The 17,027-nt window shown below is 36.2% G+C and overlaps 1 long non-coding RNA gene and 1 pseudogene across 1 annotated transcript; both read left to right on the top strand.

The window, feature by feature from the left end:
- The first annotated feature begins 723 nt into the window (after positions 1–723).
- LOC107046555 lies at positions 724–6,497 on the top strand (annotated as a pseudogene).
- Positions 6,498–10,650: 4,153 nt separating this feature from the next.
- LOC107046557 lies at positions 10,651–13,603 on the top strand. Its single transcript, XR_001461575.1, has 3 exons — positions 10,651–10,841; positions 12,858–13,447; positions 13,528–13,603. It is a non-coding gene; the product is annotated as an uncharacterized LOC107046557 (long non-coding RNA).
- The last annotated feature ends 3,424 nt before the right edge of the window (positions 13,604–17,027 follow it).

Genomic DNA, 17,027 nt, shown 5'->3' on the forward strand with positions numbered 1-17,027 from the left:
GATATCGATCTCAAGAAGTGAGTTCCATTATTGAAACATTTTTATGCTTTTTTTATAAATTAAATATCTATATTGGTCTTCTTTTATTTTAGCTGAGCTGGACGAAGGTATTGCCAAGAGCCGTGGACACTACTGCTGGCCTGCGAAAGGTTTTGAAAAACGTCATTCGGACGATTAATACAGTTAATATGTAGAACTGTGATTATTAATTGAAATTGCAGGTGAGTAACATCGAGTTGTGAAGTATACGCATATTGGTACTGAAGAGATAAAGATCTATCGTTAAATATGGATTTGTCTCATTAAAGTAGTATATCCAAACTCCACGTCCGTCGTTGAGTGTAGGGATAAGAATAGTATATTATGCCAGTCATGCCTGAAACCGGCTGGATTACACACTCGACGCTTCGCGTCTCGTGTCTAATTCAGCCGGTTTCAGGCTTCGTGACATAAAATTTTGTTCAGTACTTGTTGGGAAATTTCGTCCTTAACGTGTGTGGTTACATCACTCGCCTTCGGCTCATGCTGTAAACCCCACACACGTTAAAGACGATATTGCCCCACACGTGCTGAAATATACTATTATGTCATTAGGCGATAAAAGTATTATCTAGCGAATGTGGTTTTATAATCCGAGCCGAAGGCGTGGATTATAATCACATTCGCCAGATAATGCTTTTATCGCCGTGTGAATACGCTATTTTATGGCGTTGGGCCCGAAAACCGCGAACTAACCGAGCGAAGCGAGGTTAGAATTACGGTTTATCGGGTCTAATGACATAAATAAATTTGAAATACCCGAAAAAGCAATTATTCATCACAAAAGTTTGGGACTGACGATAACTTTCGTATTAGGCATACATTTTTTACTTGTTTTTTTTAACATTTTTTTCTACACTTTTATCTTTTCCCAAACTTCGAGAAATTCATTTTCTTAGAAGACTGTATTATTTTGCCTCTTCAAAAATGATTATTATCAATAATAGTAGACTGCCAATTGGGCACAAACACAAGTAGAACCTTTTATTCGTATTATCTCCCGTTTAAAATCTATTTTAGATTTCAATCTTCAAAGTTTGAGGTATATTTATACTACTTTAATGAATCATTCTAAGAGAAAATATCACGATATTCTTTCGAATTTTTTCACCTTCGAGAAATGTCTTCTGAGGTCACGTTGTTGCACTCATCCAGGAAAATGGACAGTTATTGTCAATCGATTGATCAATTCATTTGACATAAGTCCAATTTTTAATATGGAAATTAGAAACATTTTTATGAAAATCTATGCACTTCGTGAATAAGTGATTCTAGGCGGGAATATTAAGACATGTTTCGTTGGAAAATTTTGCATGTATAAAAATTGTTTTTTGATGCTTTCTCCTAGAACAACATATTATCCAAATGACAATTATATTAATTGAGATAAGTCTTTCTAGAATTGAGTTACGCAGCAAATTGCCAAGACATCCCAAAGTGGAAAAGAACGATGCTGTGGCTGTTGTGGAAAAATTCATCTCATATTTCCCAACCTCATCACTTCCCAAATACAGTAACGGTGTTTGGAAGGAGATGAGTAAGGCTCTGGACAGTAAATGGAACGCACATGATGTCTACTGCAGCGTTACACGAAATAGGAGGAATATTCTCATCCTGGCGCGTGAAAACCAAGGAATTTTACTTGAAGAAATTCCATGTGATGTAAGGGGTGAGAATTCGGACTCGACGCTGGAGGACTCTGTGTAGATGATGACATTGACAAACCATACGAGTTAGAAAAGAAGGCACAGGGACTCGACAAATTCATATTGGAGATATCTCATTTATGGAGATGGCAGGGTTTTATTCTGTTTTAGATCGAGAAAAATGGGCGGGCATGCTCTCACTCATTATCTATATGCAAACACATCTGTCTTGTGCTTATATCTTTGACAAATCCAAGATTTACAATTCTCACGAGTCTACATTATTATCGAATCACTGGGCCTTGCAAGAGTAAGAAATGTGGAAATCTTTTTTGTTACCTAGATAAACCACCTCCTGCTGATGCTGCCTCATTCCATATGACGATTAGAACAAGAGAGACCTTCTGGGGAAAATCATGAACTGGTGAAACGGGACCTGAGAGGATATTGGCGACAGCAAGTTGGTGCAAAGGTGTATTACATGGAAGCAGGAAATTTCCAGAAAGAAGAAGCTCTGAGGGACACAAAATTTGGTGGTCGAGTGAGGCCGAATGTTCCCGAAATGGCTGTGCTACTAAGAGCAAAAAACGATTTCGCAAATGGCAAATATGACATGAAACCAGGTGATGGAGAGCATGTTGTCAAGTCAATTGAACTGATGCGGTATTCTGAACCATACAGCAAATTCATCCACGAGGTCAAACGGGACAAATTTTATGTGTCCTTTAGCGCTTATAGCTAGTTGCTGGTTTATAAACAGTATTGTCGATCGAATAAAGACGCGACAATTGGAATCGATGGTACTGGCAGCTTGATTAAAAAATTTCGACGTCTTGATGGAACCAAGACTGAGCACATTTTCTTATATTCAGTAACCATCAATCATAATGGACGAACCATTGCAGTTCACGAAGCCCTGAGTGAGAGTCAAGAAACTGATATTCTTTACTGGTGGTTTGCAGAGTGGTTGAGGATGGATGCACCCACTCCTGGACAAATATCCTGCGATCGATCCAGAGCCTTAATGAATGGGATTTCTCAGGCTTTCAATAATATTACAGTGAAGGTATACGTGGAGATCTTATTTATTCGAGCTCTACAGGGTAGCAACTGTGGCTATTTACCACCCATTTACACCTATCTGAGGAATGATGTGGCCCATTTGATGATCCTGGTAGCTAAATGGAATGTTTTCAAAACCATTCCCTTCAGCATAGTTAGACAACTCTACCTTTACTGTTCAGGTCTTCTGATCGAAGCCCAGAATCTTGAACAATTCAGAGAATTCTTCCTATTAATTCTCACGATTGGACTTCATAAATCCGATGATGATGAGATCAGAGCGATTGAACGTGGTACTGTCGCTGATTGTAGGAGAAAGTTGGAGGGATACATCGCTACCCGCAACTTTCCTTTTGAGGGTCCAGGTGTAGAAGAATGTGCGAAGGTTTGTAAAATCGAAGATGTCGAGGAATCAATCCCAGATGAAGGAAGTCCCATCAAGAGTTGGGTCGATAGCCTTCGTACGATGGTAGAACATCCAAGAGAAAGATGTGAAGTACAATCAGGGGCATTAAATGTCTATTATGCAAAGAATTTTATTAATCGCTTAATTGAATTGACTTATGAGTTTCCCCTATGGTCTGCAGCTGCGATACCGGAAAGAGTGGACCGTTCATCAACGGCTTTCACTGAAAGCTTTTTTAATGATTTGAATCACAGAGTTCTAAGGAATGAGGGTTCTGTAAATCGTGCTGATTTATTTCTTAAAAAGATGTTCACCAACAATTATGGAGGTGCTGAGCTCTTTAAAACAGAAACCGAAGGCAGCAGGAGAAACCCATCAAATTCATCGAAAGAAGACTCTCGTGATGGTCATCATTCCAAGGAGGACATGAGCCACAAGGAGAATATAAGACCAGGCCATGAACAAATGGGGGGAGAGTTTTCATTCGACAAATACGGAATCGATCCTCTTACACCTATGTCAGTGAATCCGTCCTCATCAGATTCATCAGATGAGGATGCTGGAACCTCTAGTTCATCGAAAGCAATTTATCAAGACTTTCCTTCTTTAGAAGAAAAATCTGGTGTCCAAAATTCTAAGGAGAAACTGAAGAGGAGGCATCATCATGAACAGAGGAGATATCCGGGACGGTCTGGAGACAAAACCAAAGACCCTGCACTGAAAAAGCCTAGACAGATGTCTCATTCTGACGAAACTCATGAACCGATGGGCAAATTTCTGCGTAATGAGGGGAGGAAACCCATGAAGAAAAAAAACCGCCTAACCCGCTTTAATGCCTAAAGGAGGTTAGGCGGTGTATGAGGTGAATTTGAGAGTGAATTTCTGTGGTTCCCGGTAGCTTAGTCGGTAAGAGTGCCCGGCGCGTATCTGGGAGACCCGGGGCCGATTCCCGGCTGGGTGGAACGGAAATTTTTTCTCTCTAAATTTTAATTCTCTTAGAATTTTTTTTGGTTTGTTTTTGAGGTGAGACCAGATATTTTACAGCGCAATGGGTTGGCTTGTAATTTTCGTAAATAAGCATTATTGCTCAACGGCAACATGAAGAAGGGAAAAGTATCTATAGCGGGTAAAGCTCATCACTCATTCAACACGTGTGGTTTCGATTTAGTGGTTCAAATCTTGGGAGCTGCTATTATGAATGATGAACGATTTAAACAGATCGCCATCAAATCGACAAATAAGACTCTTGGATCTCAAGCAAAAATTTATGTGGCGAGAACAAAACTCCCGTAGTTATTATTCCCGCAAAGGATTAAACTGCATTATCCTGAATCGAGAATTTTGGCATCTTATGAAATCGATATGTTCGATCACTCGGTGAACATTTGGAATGGATGTTTTGGAGCAGAACCATGTCTCACTTATATCAACGATTGTTGGAATTGTGGATTATATGAGAGTCATAAATCGACTCACAGTTGATAGTAATCTGATTGTTGATGATCCAAAAATCAGTTATCGTGATATCCAGGAGGCTCTCCAATTCAATTTCGACCCTCAAATGGTCGTCTGTACAAGAATGAGTGATGATAATAATAAACAATGTGAAGGAAGTGCAATTGTAAAACCTAAAGCCCTTCATAATATGTTGTTCATTGAGTTGGACATTCTCAGTAAGAGGGATATTACTGTCGTGGAGTGCCAGCTGGCAGTAATTCCAAAATATTTGGAATTATTGGGCGATAAATTTCGACTTGCTGGTATTATCTCATCAAGTCCAGGTCATCATACCAGTTATTGTTGGCGACCCAACAACACTTGGGAATTTTGTCATATTCGAGCATCGGGTGTAACCACTGCTAATCAGAGCACGCGAGTAAAGGCAAGTGCAGCAATTTATGTTAAAATTTTTTTCCAGAGATGGCCGTGATAGCTCAAAGGAAACTGGTACTATTCCAGAGAATCCATCTAACTGTCCCAACGGATCACCGACTCCTCCAAGAACTCCTATTATCTCTCCTACACCTTCTCCTTCTTCGAAGGTGAATCTTCGACCAACGTATAATGTCAACAACTGTCACAATCGATCATCTCCACCGACGAATAATAAAAATACTGAGGATTTTCGAACGAAAAAGAGACTCAGACACGTTCTCACGAGATAACTGGTGAAATAAAGGTGATCCAGATATTTACGGAGCTGATGAAACGACGAGTCAATACTCATCAACAGTACCGATGCAGACTCTTTTCATGCGGACACTATATTCAACAATGACACTTTAATAGCACCCACCAATCCAGTTTTGTCTGCTGGTGAAATAATGTCTGATGTGGAAATTGATGGGCAGTTCCTCCACTTGACCAATACGACTATCTTGGACTCCATAATCCACATTCTACTCTACACATCAAACGATGATGAAAATTATCTGCGATCTATTGAAACTTCCTCGGAGAAAATGTTTAGTTTCATTGTCTCCCTAAGAGATCGACAGTTCGATGCAACTGTATATGCAGATAGGGCGGCTTTGTTGATGGATCTATTCCCTACGAAGACTCAAAGAGAAGTAGGGAATGATATATACAGTCTATATCTCCATGATCCAATCAGCTACTTGTGGCAATCATGTTTACCAAATACACCAAATATCTACAAAACATTTGAGTGCCAACAATGTGTCCCTACGTCGTGCCCTTCTCCAATAAATATTAATAGTCAGCTGATCTATCGGAATAATTTCACTGTCTTGCAACAAGCACTCGAATTCTACCCAGCGTTGAAGAAAGTCCCCTGTATTAAGGAAGGTTGTAAGAGAACGTGTTCAGTCCATTGCCACTGTAATTTTCACATTTTCATAAATTTAAAGATGAAAATAAGAGGAAGATCCCAGAAAACCGTGCAATGTAAATTACGAGAGATACCGATATGTTTAACTCTTGACATGACATACAGGTAAACACTTTTCGTTATATTTTTCTATCAATGAATATTTAGGGAATTCAAGCTTACTAACTTTTTTTTTCAACGATGCAGGCTAGCTGGAATAATCGCTCATTCACAAGAAGGATTTGTTGCTTATTGTCACGGATGGAGTGAATCAATCGCCTGGTGGGAGTTATATTCAAGTCATCTGAGAGAAGTTAGACATCCTGATCCTTGCGACATGATCGAACCATATGCAGCTATCTATGTAGTAGATACCAAAATGACTGAATAGTGATATGTCAATTCCAAGAAAAAGGAGCGAAATTTTTGTAAAGGAAAAATAGAACTATGGATTAGGCTTTCACAAAAATAAACCATTTTCTCTCATCAATTACTCGAGATTCATCGACTGAAATTCAAGGACTTTTTTTTTGGTTGAAACTAATTTTTTAGGCTTCGAAATGAAACTCGATACATTCATTTATATTTATGAATTTATGTGGTTTATTTCACTTCACTTCTTCTACCTCATTTGATGACTGAATTCCTGAAATTTTAAGATCTCTATTTGGATATGTATGTACGGGAAAACTGCTTGATTATACAATTTAATATCTTCAGAAATACCAAAATTCCACTATTTTGCTTAAATCGAGAAATTTCCACGAAAAATCAATGTCCAAATTGAATTTTCTTCAAAGAAAGTGATAAGTAAATTTTTTTTAAAATTTAAACAAAAATTTCTCTTATCAATTACTCGAGATTGAAAGCTGAAAATTTACATTTTTTTTTCATGCAAAGATATTTTCTCAGGCTTTAAGGCTCGGGTGTACTATTTTTTAAATGTTATCTGGATTTGTTTTATCTTTAGTAATCCAAAATTGTCAATTGAGTGGTACATTATGTAGAAATTCCCAAAAATTATGATAGAATGATAAAAAAAATAGAAAAAATTCTGAACTTTTTCAAAAAGCGTTTTTAATTGAGATTCAGAATGAGTTGAAAAAAGTGGAAATTACAGATATCTAATTCGCTGTGGAAAATTATCTATTAGCTGTCATTTTCCATGGTGGATAATAAAACACTAACTAATCATGGGTAGTGACCGTTAGGTATCTCAATTTTGAAAGGCAGTGTCTATTCACACGGTCCACGGTAAATTTTACCGTGGATATAGGCTATATTTTACCGTGGATATACGGTCATTTCTACCGTGGATATAAGGTAAGCAGTGGGGTACGTTAGGCCCATTTTTTTTACCGTGGATAAAAGGTAATTCTTACCGTGGATATAAGGTAAAATCCGCAGCGGGTCCCAAAAGTACAAAAGTACCACAAATCTTTCACTTCTGAGAAATTGAATCGAGAAGAGAAGAGGCCACCTCGTGGCAGTGGTGTGCATCGGGCCCATTATTACCGTGGATATAGGGAAGATTTTCACCGTGGATATAAAGTAACTTTTTTCTACTGTGCATATAAGGGGAGTGAATGGCGTGCAGTGTTTCCACTTTTTACCGTGGAAGATGGTTTTAAAGATGACAAATGTCTCTAAAGATGATGTCTGTTTTCAACTGGAAAGCGCAATTGTGACAACATCGTCCAGTGGGGTCTAGGAGTCTCCCCTGGTTCAAAACCATCTTTAGAGGCATGAGCACACCATTTTTCGAGCCGCTTATTCATTTGAGCTCAATAAAACATTCATATCTTGTCTGACATCACTTTGGTTTTAATTGAAAACAACTCTGGTCTTCAACTCTGGTTTTAATTGAAAACCAGAGTTTGTAGCAGAGGTGTCAGACAAGATATGAATGTTTTCTTGGGCTCGAATGAAAGCGCGGCTCGAAAAATGGTGTGCTGATGCCTCTAAAGATGGTTTTGAACCAGGGGAGACTCCTAGACCCCACTGGACGATGTTGTCACCATTGCGCTTTTCAGTTGAAAACAGACATCATCTTTAGAGACATTTGTCATCTTTAAAGACTTCTCCACGGCATTTTTCGAGCCGCTCTTTCATTTGAGCCCAAAAAAACATTGGTAGTGTCTATTCACACGGTTCACGGTAAATTTTACCGTGGATATAGGGTATATTTTATAGGGTTTATTTTATTAAAAATCTACGTCAACAAATGCCAAGAAAAAGATGAAAAAATTCAAGATTGATCTCAATGACTCAAGTTTGGGATAAAACTAACGAGCTTGATCAAAAATTTTTCAGTCAGATTATATATTGAAAAAACAGCAATTTTTTTAGTTTATCAACAAATAATAAGTTAAATATGAAAGTTGAGTGAAAAGGTCAAAAGAGTGAAAATGGAGAGGAGAGAACGAGAAAAAATCACCAAAAGGTTATTTTTTCTCGTGAGAACCAAAGTTCTTATTCCAATAAGATAACTGGATCAAAAGTTATGGCAAATTTTGGTTGAAAAATGAAAAAAAAAGGAAAAAATGGGGACTGCTGAAAAATTGAAAAATGTTTTTTAAAAAATTTCCTCTCCTGAAGACATTCTGTGGAGAATTATTTGCATTTTGTAACTAAAATGGACTTTTCGGCGTTGGCGGCGAATCAGCTTTTTCGTAGTTCAACTTTGAGCGCGCTTGGCGACTTGACGGTTTAAGTTGCGAAAATGCCGCCATTGACTTTTTTGTAGGAAACGTTATGCTCTACAAAATAAGCGTTATGCATTTTTATCCTATCTATCAGGGTTTCGTCTGCATAAAGCAAAAAAGGTCGCGTGGACGCTTAATTTTGCAGTTTTGAATCTTTTTAAACAATTTCCCGGTTTGCTACAATCCCAAAAACTTAGTATGTGTTTCATATGATTCTTCCGCATGATATCTCATGGTTTTTATCTTTCTTCTATCATCCTCGATTTCGGCCAAAAAAAAGTCCTTATTTGATTGGCCTGCAAACTTTATTCGTCTCTCGTTTAACCCTGGTCGTCGCCCCCTGATCTTTGAATTTTTAAAGGCTCTAACCCATAATACAACTAAATCGGCGAGATAATTTCCCTACGCGATGCTTACCACTGATCTCCCTTATATACACGTTAGACATCACCATAGATCCACGGTAAAATCTCCCTTGCATTCACGGTAAAATGTGGAAACACTGCACGCCATTCACTCACCTTATATGCACGGTAAAAAAAAATTACTTTGTATCCTCGGTGAAAATCTTCCCTATATCCACGGTAAAAATGGGCCCGATGCACACCACTGCTTTACCTTATATCCATGGTAAAAAAATGGGCCTAACGTACCCCACTGCTTACCTTATATCCATGGTAAAATATATCCTATATCCACGGTAACATTTACCGTAGACCGTGTGAATAGACATTGAATAATTGTGCAGATTTTGTTTTTTCTTACTATAGTAATGTTCGATTATATATATTTATTCCCCCCCCCCTGAGTGAGAAAGGAATATGTATCGCGCTCGCTCCCACTCATTGTTTTTTTTTTCTTGGTTTTTATTCATTAACAAACATTATTTACATATTTACATAACTTAAAAACTAGAATTGAAAAACTTATATGTAAAGTATTTTCATACGATTTCGTAAACTTATGGTCCATTAGTGACTCTCAGGTTTAATTTTGTATTTGTAAATTTGATTTGATAATAACATAATATTTTTTGGAATGCAATTAACAATGCTATTGATAAATGAATGTGTACACATACTAATGTGCCTTTAAAAAAAGGAAATTTTTTTTAGATTTTGCTGTAATTGAAAAAAAAAAGGCACGACAGGGTATCCGCAGTAGAAGGGATGATTAATATAATTTTTTTTTTCAAAAATTACCTATTGTGAAACTTTTAATAGAAGAAACACTTACAAATATGTAAATTCTTGGTATAAAGCAACTGTATAATAAAGTAAATAAATTAGACTGTATTTATAATTTTGTACTTGTTTTCGCAATCACAGTCTGCGTATTTATTATTAATAATAATATAGTTATGAAAATATTCAAGGAGGACGGAAATTATTCCTATGATATCTATTTCTTTGATAATGCTTATTTTTATTTAGCTGTTTGTAAATTGTTTGACGAGCAGTGAGCTCTCTAATAAATCTATCATCGGCATCCAGCCACCAATAATTTTTTACTCTATCAAAGTTATCAATATCTACTCTTGGAATAACTCTCGAATAAACAAATGGTTTAGACTCAAGATCATCTAAAGGAATTTTTTTGTGTCTTTTAATATGGAATAAAATGGGCCTGTTCCATTCATCTTGGAACAGGCCCATCCTGTCGTACTGAATTAAATATTGGGGTTTGATGTCATTGCATCTGGCCCATTCGATTGCCTCCTCCATTGGGAATTCAGTTAAAGCATTTATAGTATCGTTTTTGATGTTTTTAATTTCATTATAATAATTCCTGGCCAATCTAAGGATAAAGTTATCTATTCTCGGAATTTCCGCTCTATCATATAGCGCTTTGTTACTCACACTACGCTGATAATCGGAGTGTGGAGATCTGTACATGAAAAGGCAAGCTCTTAGACATTTTCTCTCGAATAATCTCAATCGTTCCATCTGGTGAGCACCCATATTCCATATAATTTCACAGCCATATGTCAGTAAAGGTCTGATGAGTAATAGATAGCAAATGATTCTTGCTCTTTTGTTGATAAATTTATTGTGGAATAAAAAGCCAAGAGATTTATACCGATTTCTGGCTTTTACTATTTGGATATCAGAGTGTTTAGAACAACGAACTAAGTAATCTATGTGTACACCAAGGTACTTAACAATTTCCTTATTAGGGATAATAGTTTCCGTATTGATATCTGGATTTTTTATTTTAATCTCGAATTGATTTATACTACGACTTTTCTTTCCCGACATATGACAGCGAGTTGTTCTAAATAAAATAGTTTCGCGTTTCAGCGGATTAACTCTAAGATTCCAAGCAGAATATAGATTATTGACCTTATTTGTCAGAATATTACGTCTATCCGAGATCTCCTTTCCATTGTCTCCTGCTACATAAATAATGCGATCATCAGCGTAGGCTATTGAGTAAGTCTCATTATTATTATTGAGATCAAAAGCATCAATCATATGAGCGGTAAATATTGAGAAGAGACAAGGCGAGTTGATCGTACCTTGTTGCAAACCTTCTTTAATATAAAAAATTGAGCTCGTCAAATTATTATGATTCAAGACTCTAAAGTTTTTGTCGTGGATCATATTCCAAATTGTCCTTACTAAAGGGAGTGGAAATTTGTTTTTTATTAAAATAAAACTTAAGCCGTTTAGCCAGACAGAGTCAAATGCTTTTTCAAGGTCCAAAAGGACCGCTCCAACCATTTTGCATTGAAAAATATTCTCTTGTATATCACTTAATAGTTTATTGACTGCGTGTATCGTCGAGTGATGGTGCCTGAAACCGTATTGATTATCAGGAATTATTTTGTTTTCTTTCTCGTACGATAAGATAGAGTTATTTATTATGGCTTTATAGATTTTGCTTAATGATGGAGTCATACTGATCCGTCTGTAGCTTGCAGGATCAGACAAACTTTTATCTTTTTTATGTATTGGAATTACTAGAGCTGTTTTCCATTGAGTAGGGAAGTAGTAATTGTTCAAACAATTATTGAGGATCTTTACTAGATCCAAAATCATTAATTTAGGAAGATGTTTAATAATTATTGGGGGGATTTTATCCAAAACGCTAGATATTTTATTAGGTAAGTATTTCAGAATTAATTTTACCGTAGAGGCGTCGGTAAAGTAGTTATCAATAGGAGAGTTTAAACTAGCTTTTGTAGCTATGTTATTAATATCAAATTTAGTGAGAGTGCGTTGATTATTTATGTCATTGAGCGTTTCGGATTTGAAAGTTTCGATTTTCGTATCAATTAGTTCTTTTAGTCTTGAGTTTTCGTTTAAATAGCGTGGGGAATTAACTCTTTGATAATGAGCTCCCAATACATTAATCAAATCTGATTCCTCACTGACAACAAATTCATTATTGTCGATGGGAATTCGGCCGATATCACAGTGAGCCTCGTTTAAAAGGGAATCATAGGTTGATTTAATTCTTAATTCTTTAATAATTTGTTTTTTTTTGGTCTAAAAATATTATTTATAGTAGGCATAAATTTTTCAGTGTTTCTGAAATCAATTTGTTTATATATATTTTGCCAATGTTTTTCAACTGCCGTGCTGAATGCAGAGTTGAGTTTTTTTTTACAACTTTTTAATAAATTGTGAATATTTTGAGTTTGAGGCTTTAATTTTATCTTTTTTCAGACATTTATTGTAAATAGTTAGCAATTTGGATTTAGTTTTTTGTAATTTATTGATTTTAGCGTTGGAATATTTATAAATATTTCCTTTTGGTTTACATTTAGGAATTTGTGTTTCAATTGATTTGATGATGTAATTAGAAAAATCTTCAATGTATTGATCGATTTCTTGATTGGATAAGTTTTTATCATCAGGAATTTTTATTTCGTAATTATCATGTAAGTATCTGGAATATAAGTTCCAGTTGGTTTGTTTATATAGATAAAAATTATTTTCAAGATTATTATCGATGTTTATACTCAAAGAGTAATCCAATTGAATAGAAACAATTAGAGCCTTGTGATCACTATCAAAAATGTGTGTTCGTATTTTGTTATCTATTAGATTATCGATGTTTAATCTCGAATCAATTAGAACTAAGTCTAGAAAGGATTGTGATTGTATAAATGTGCAATCTATTGGGGGAATTATATTTAATTTGAATTTATGTTCATTTTCTAGCTCCCAGTGGTGTAGGTGTCGACCTCTATCGTTACGACAAGAATCTCCATACGATTGGTGTCTAGCGTTTAAATCTCCCATAATAATGTAGAAGACGTCGTCATCAAATAATTTTAATTCGTTAAATAGAGTGTTTAATTCATCGTGAAAAATGTTACCGCGATTATAAGCATTCGTAGCATAGATGCCGATGATAAATAATGTTTTGGAGTTTAATGTTTTTATTTTAATGATTGTGTACTCCAATATTAAATTGTTGAGAGAACTCGGGTAGTTAATCGTTGTGTATTTTATATCATTACGAATAATTATTGTGGTTCCTCCTGAGAATTTAGATTTATTCCTATCATTTCTAATCAAATTGTAGTTATCAAATTTTGTTGTGATTTTTATTCAGTTTAGTCTCACAAATTAGAGCAACATCGATATTATTTTTATCTAGGAATGATTGTAGATAATACCGTCTTTGTTGTCGAACAATTGAATTAACATTAATTGAGATCATGTTTAGGCCCTGTATTATTAATGAGTTATCTGTATCATCGTTATTGGAGGTAGAATTAATTCTCGTCGATGCCATTGAGACCAAGGTGTTTAAGAATTAATTCAATGTTTTTTTGGTTTATCTCCACTTGTTTTGTGACTTGATTTAGATTATTTGTAATTGCAGAGACAATATCATTTTGAAGTCGAGACGCCCAAGCGACCCCTCAATAACAACGGGGTGTCTTAATCGATTATTATCATTACTGTAAGTTTAATCTGCTTGTTGTTTTTTCTTCTGTGATTGAATCTTATTTTGTTCATTTATTTGAGACTCGAAGCGTTTTTTGACTTTAACCGTGTCCGCAAATGATATACCAGGAGTGATTCTATTGTTAATTAATTGGATTTTATCATTTTGTTTCTTTTTCGATTTCTGAAGATTCTCTTCAATAAATCCAAACGCGCTTTTGTAATATGGGCAACCCTTATAATTAGCTGGGTGTCCATTAAGTTTGCAATTAGCACACTTTAATAAGTTTCTATCGGAATCGTTGGAAAGAGTACATTCACCGGGTTTGTGATTATTGCTACATTTAACACAACGAAAAGTCAAAGAACAATTAGCAATCGAGTGACCTAGTCTCTGACATTTCTTGCATTGGAAAAGACTATCCCTTCTAAGGGGTTCCCAACGCACCCTTTGATAAAGGAGTACTTTTAATTTAGTTGACTCAGCTAAGATCGAGTTACTAGTTGCTTGAATTAGATATCCAAAATAATTTGTTTTTTTATTGAATACTATTTTTGTAACTTTTAAAATTTCTACATCTTTTAAATTTAATTCTTTGAGTTCATTTAAAATTTCAGCATCGCTAAAATCTCCGAATAATCCCTTCATTACTACAGTCTTCAATTTCTCATTTTTAGGAGTATACGTGTAGTATTCTATTTTTTCTTTTTTGAGTAAGTCTTTAAACGTATTAAAAGTCAAAATATCTTTCGGGTGAATTGTTACGTAAGATGAATCTCTTGGCTGATTTAGGTGAAATTTATTCTTTACCTCGTCGCCCAAGTTGAGTAGAAGTGTTGCCAATTCCTTCAAGGACTTTCCAATAGTATGGTTGGGGGGAGGTCTGTGTCCGCTTGCATTTTGTGTCCCACTCATTGTCGTCTCCGTCGCGTTGGCACGTGCCCGTTCTCCGCCAAACTTAACGAGTGCGAGTGAGAAAGAAAATGGAGAAGGAGGAGAGAGAAAACATTCCAAGTCGTTTCAACGGTTGGAACGTTTTCGTTGTTCTCCAGCGATCTACACATAATGGGATTAATTCAATAATAATAGATTAATGAATAATATTTCTCGCAGATTATTGCGAGATTTAGATGAATGGTTTGCCTCCTTCACTGACCATAAAAAAGTGTATCCAATCGACAAGATCTCCCGATGGAATGGAACGATGTGAATGAATCAAGTATCAATTTGAATCTTTAAAAAATTAATCGAGAGTGAAAAAAAATCCGGGAATTCCACTCTGACATTTCTCTATTGTCTGTATTTACCGAGAAAAAAAAACATTGTTACTAGGAATCGATGTGTCTTTTTTAGGCAGCTGCATTTCTGAAATGCAATGAGCAAGCAATGTTAAATTAAGTCATTTTGTAAAAAATTTCTAGTGACATGATCCTGAAAATCAAAGGAAAGTCTTGAATTCAGGAATGATGTCTGTAGGTTTCAGTAATATTTTCGCGGAAGTTCCGGGAACACTTATTGGGAATTTTTATCGCGTTGCCACATTACGGAAATTTCAAGGAATTTCGTCATTGCAAATTAAAACTTCTATGAATTTCAGTCCAATTATATGTGTACGTCCACGTGAAAAGGGCCCATTTTATCGCATCTAATTTCCGAGATATTCACGTTTTTCTGTCCACTCCATTTATCCCATTGTTAAATTGATTTTTTGATCTTTTATACGGACGTCACACGGAGAAAAATAAATCGGTAAAAGTCTTGCGATCGCAAGGAGTTTCCCGAAGATCCCCATTTTTCATGCACGAAGAACAATGAAGCTTTTTGGAATCTTCGAGAAATTCTATCCTATCCTACTCAAGTAGGAGCGGAGGAATGAATTTTCAAAAGCGCGGAGTAACCCCGAACGGTTCTCCGGCGTCGAGTGAGCGCGGAGGGGCTCCCCCGATTAGAAAATTCATTTCTCCCCCTCCCGCCCCCCGCCGCCCTAATTGAGAAGAGGGAATGAACGCAACATCTATCGATCGAGAATAATATTCTCAATAAATGACAGTGGTTTCATTTCTTAATCTTTATTAGGAGAGGAGGAATGAATTTTCAAAGCGCGCAGTAACTCCGAACAAGTTCTTCTCATTCACAAATTAATTTCTCCCCTCCGTAATTGAGATGAATTAATGAAACCAAAGCTTACCGATTGAGAACTATATTTTTAATAAATGACATCGGTTTCATCTCTTAATCTCAGTTAGAAACGGAGGAATGAATTTTCAAAAGCGCGGAGAAACCCCGAACGGCTTTCCGACGTCGAGTGAGCCCGGAGGGGCTCTCCCGATTGGAAAATTCATTTCTCACACCCTAATTGAGATGAAGGAATGAAACCGAAGCCGATCGATAGAGAATGAAATTCTCAATAAATGACAGCGCTTTCATTACTTAATCTCAAGTAGGAGCGGAGGAATGAATTTTCAAAAGCGCGGAGAAACCCCGAACGGCTCTCCGGCGTCGAGTGAGTCCGGAGTAGTGCAATGAACAAAGGTCTAACATACGAATGTTTGCTAATCAGGCTCCATTTTTGATACGATTTGTGATTTGGGCGTATGAAACTAAATGCGGATTTTTCAGGTTCCCCAAGTTTGTGCGGGGGTTGAAAAAGCCAAAAAACTACCCCTGAAAACCGTTTTTTTGAAATAACTCGTGAATAACGCGCTGTACGTCCAAAAACGTAGTATACAAAGTTGTAGAGCTCAAAATTCGACACAAAAAATGTTCGGGGCACTTTACCCCTATTCCCAACCATTCATCCCCCAGAGCCGCGTGAAGATCAGATGGAAAAAAAAAGTTTTCCATTTAAAAAATTGAAGTTAATGAATTTTTTTTTTGTAATTCCGAATATCAGTGTTTTTTTTTTCAATAGCTTATTTATTTATTCAGAGCGAATTTATTATATGTTGCTATTTATATCTTGACATTGAATCGATGAATTTCTTGTTTTTTTCTTCCATAGTTTTTATTAGAACATTTACCACAAATTTTGTCTTGATCGTCCCCACGAATCTCCTATGGATTCAAAGTTAAAGGCAATTTTCTAGCTCCAACCCCTAAATCCGGCGCCGGGGATGAGAACCTTTTGTGCGAGAGAGTCTTCGCGACAAAAAGAGCAGCCAATTATTTCAATACTGAACCGGAGGAATGGGAAAATTTCCAGATACTTGTTTCGGAGGGTAAAATGGAGCTGAAGTTCTTGGGTGGTCCATACAACGATTTCATTGTAGGCCAGTTCTTGAAACCAGCTGAGGAGGCGTAGGAAGCTTTTTGGAAGATAAAGGAAAAAACAATATTTTCATTTTATTTTTTTATTGATGAAANGTAGGCCAGTTCTTGAAACCAGCTGAGGAGGCGTAGGAAGCTTTTTGGAAGATAAAGGAAAAAACAATATT

Source organism: Diachasma alloeum, unplaced genomic scaffold (genome assembly GCF_001412515.2).
Source record: "Diachasma alloeum isolate Michigan unplaced genomic scaffold, Dall2.0 Dall_scaffold_01500, whole genome shotgun sequence".
In the NCBI taxonomy this organism is placed as follows: Eukaryota; Metazoa; Arthropoda; class Insecta; order Hymenoptera; family Braconidae; genus Diachasma; species Diachasma alloeum.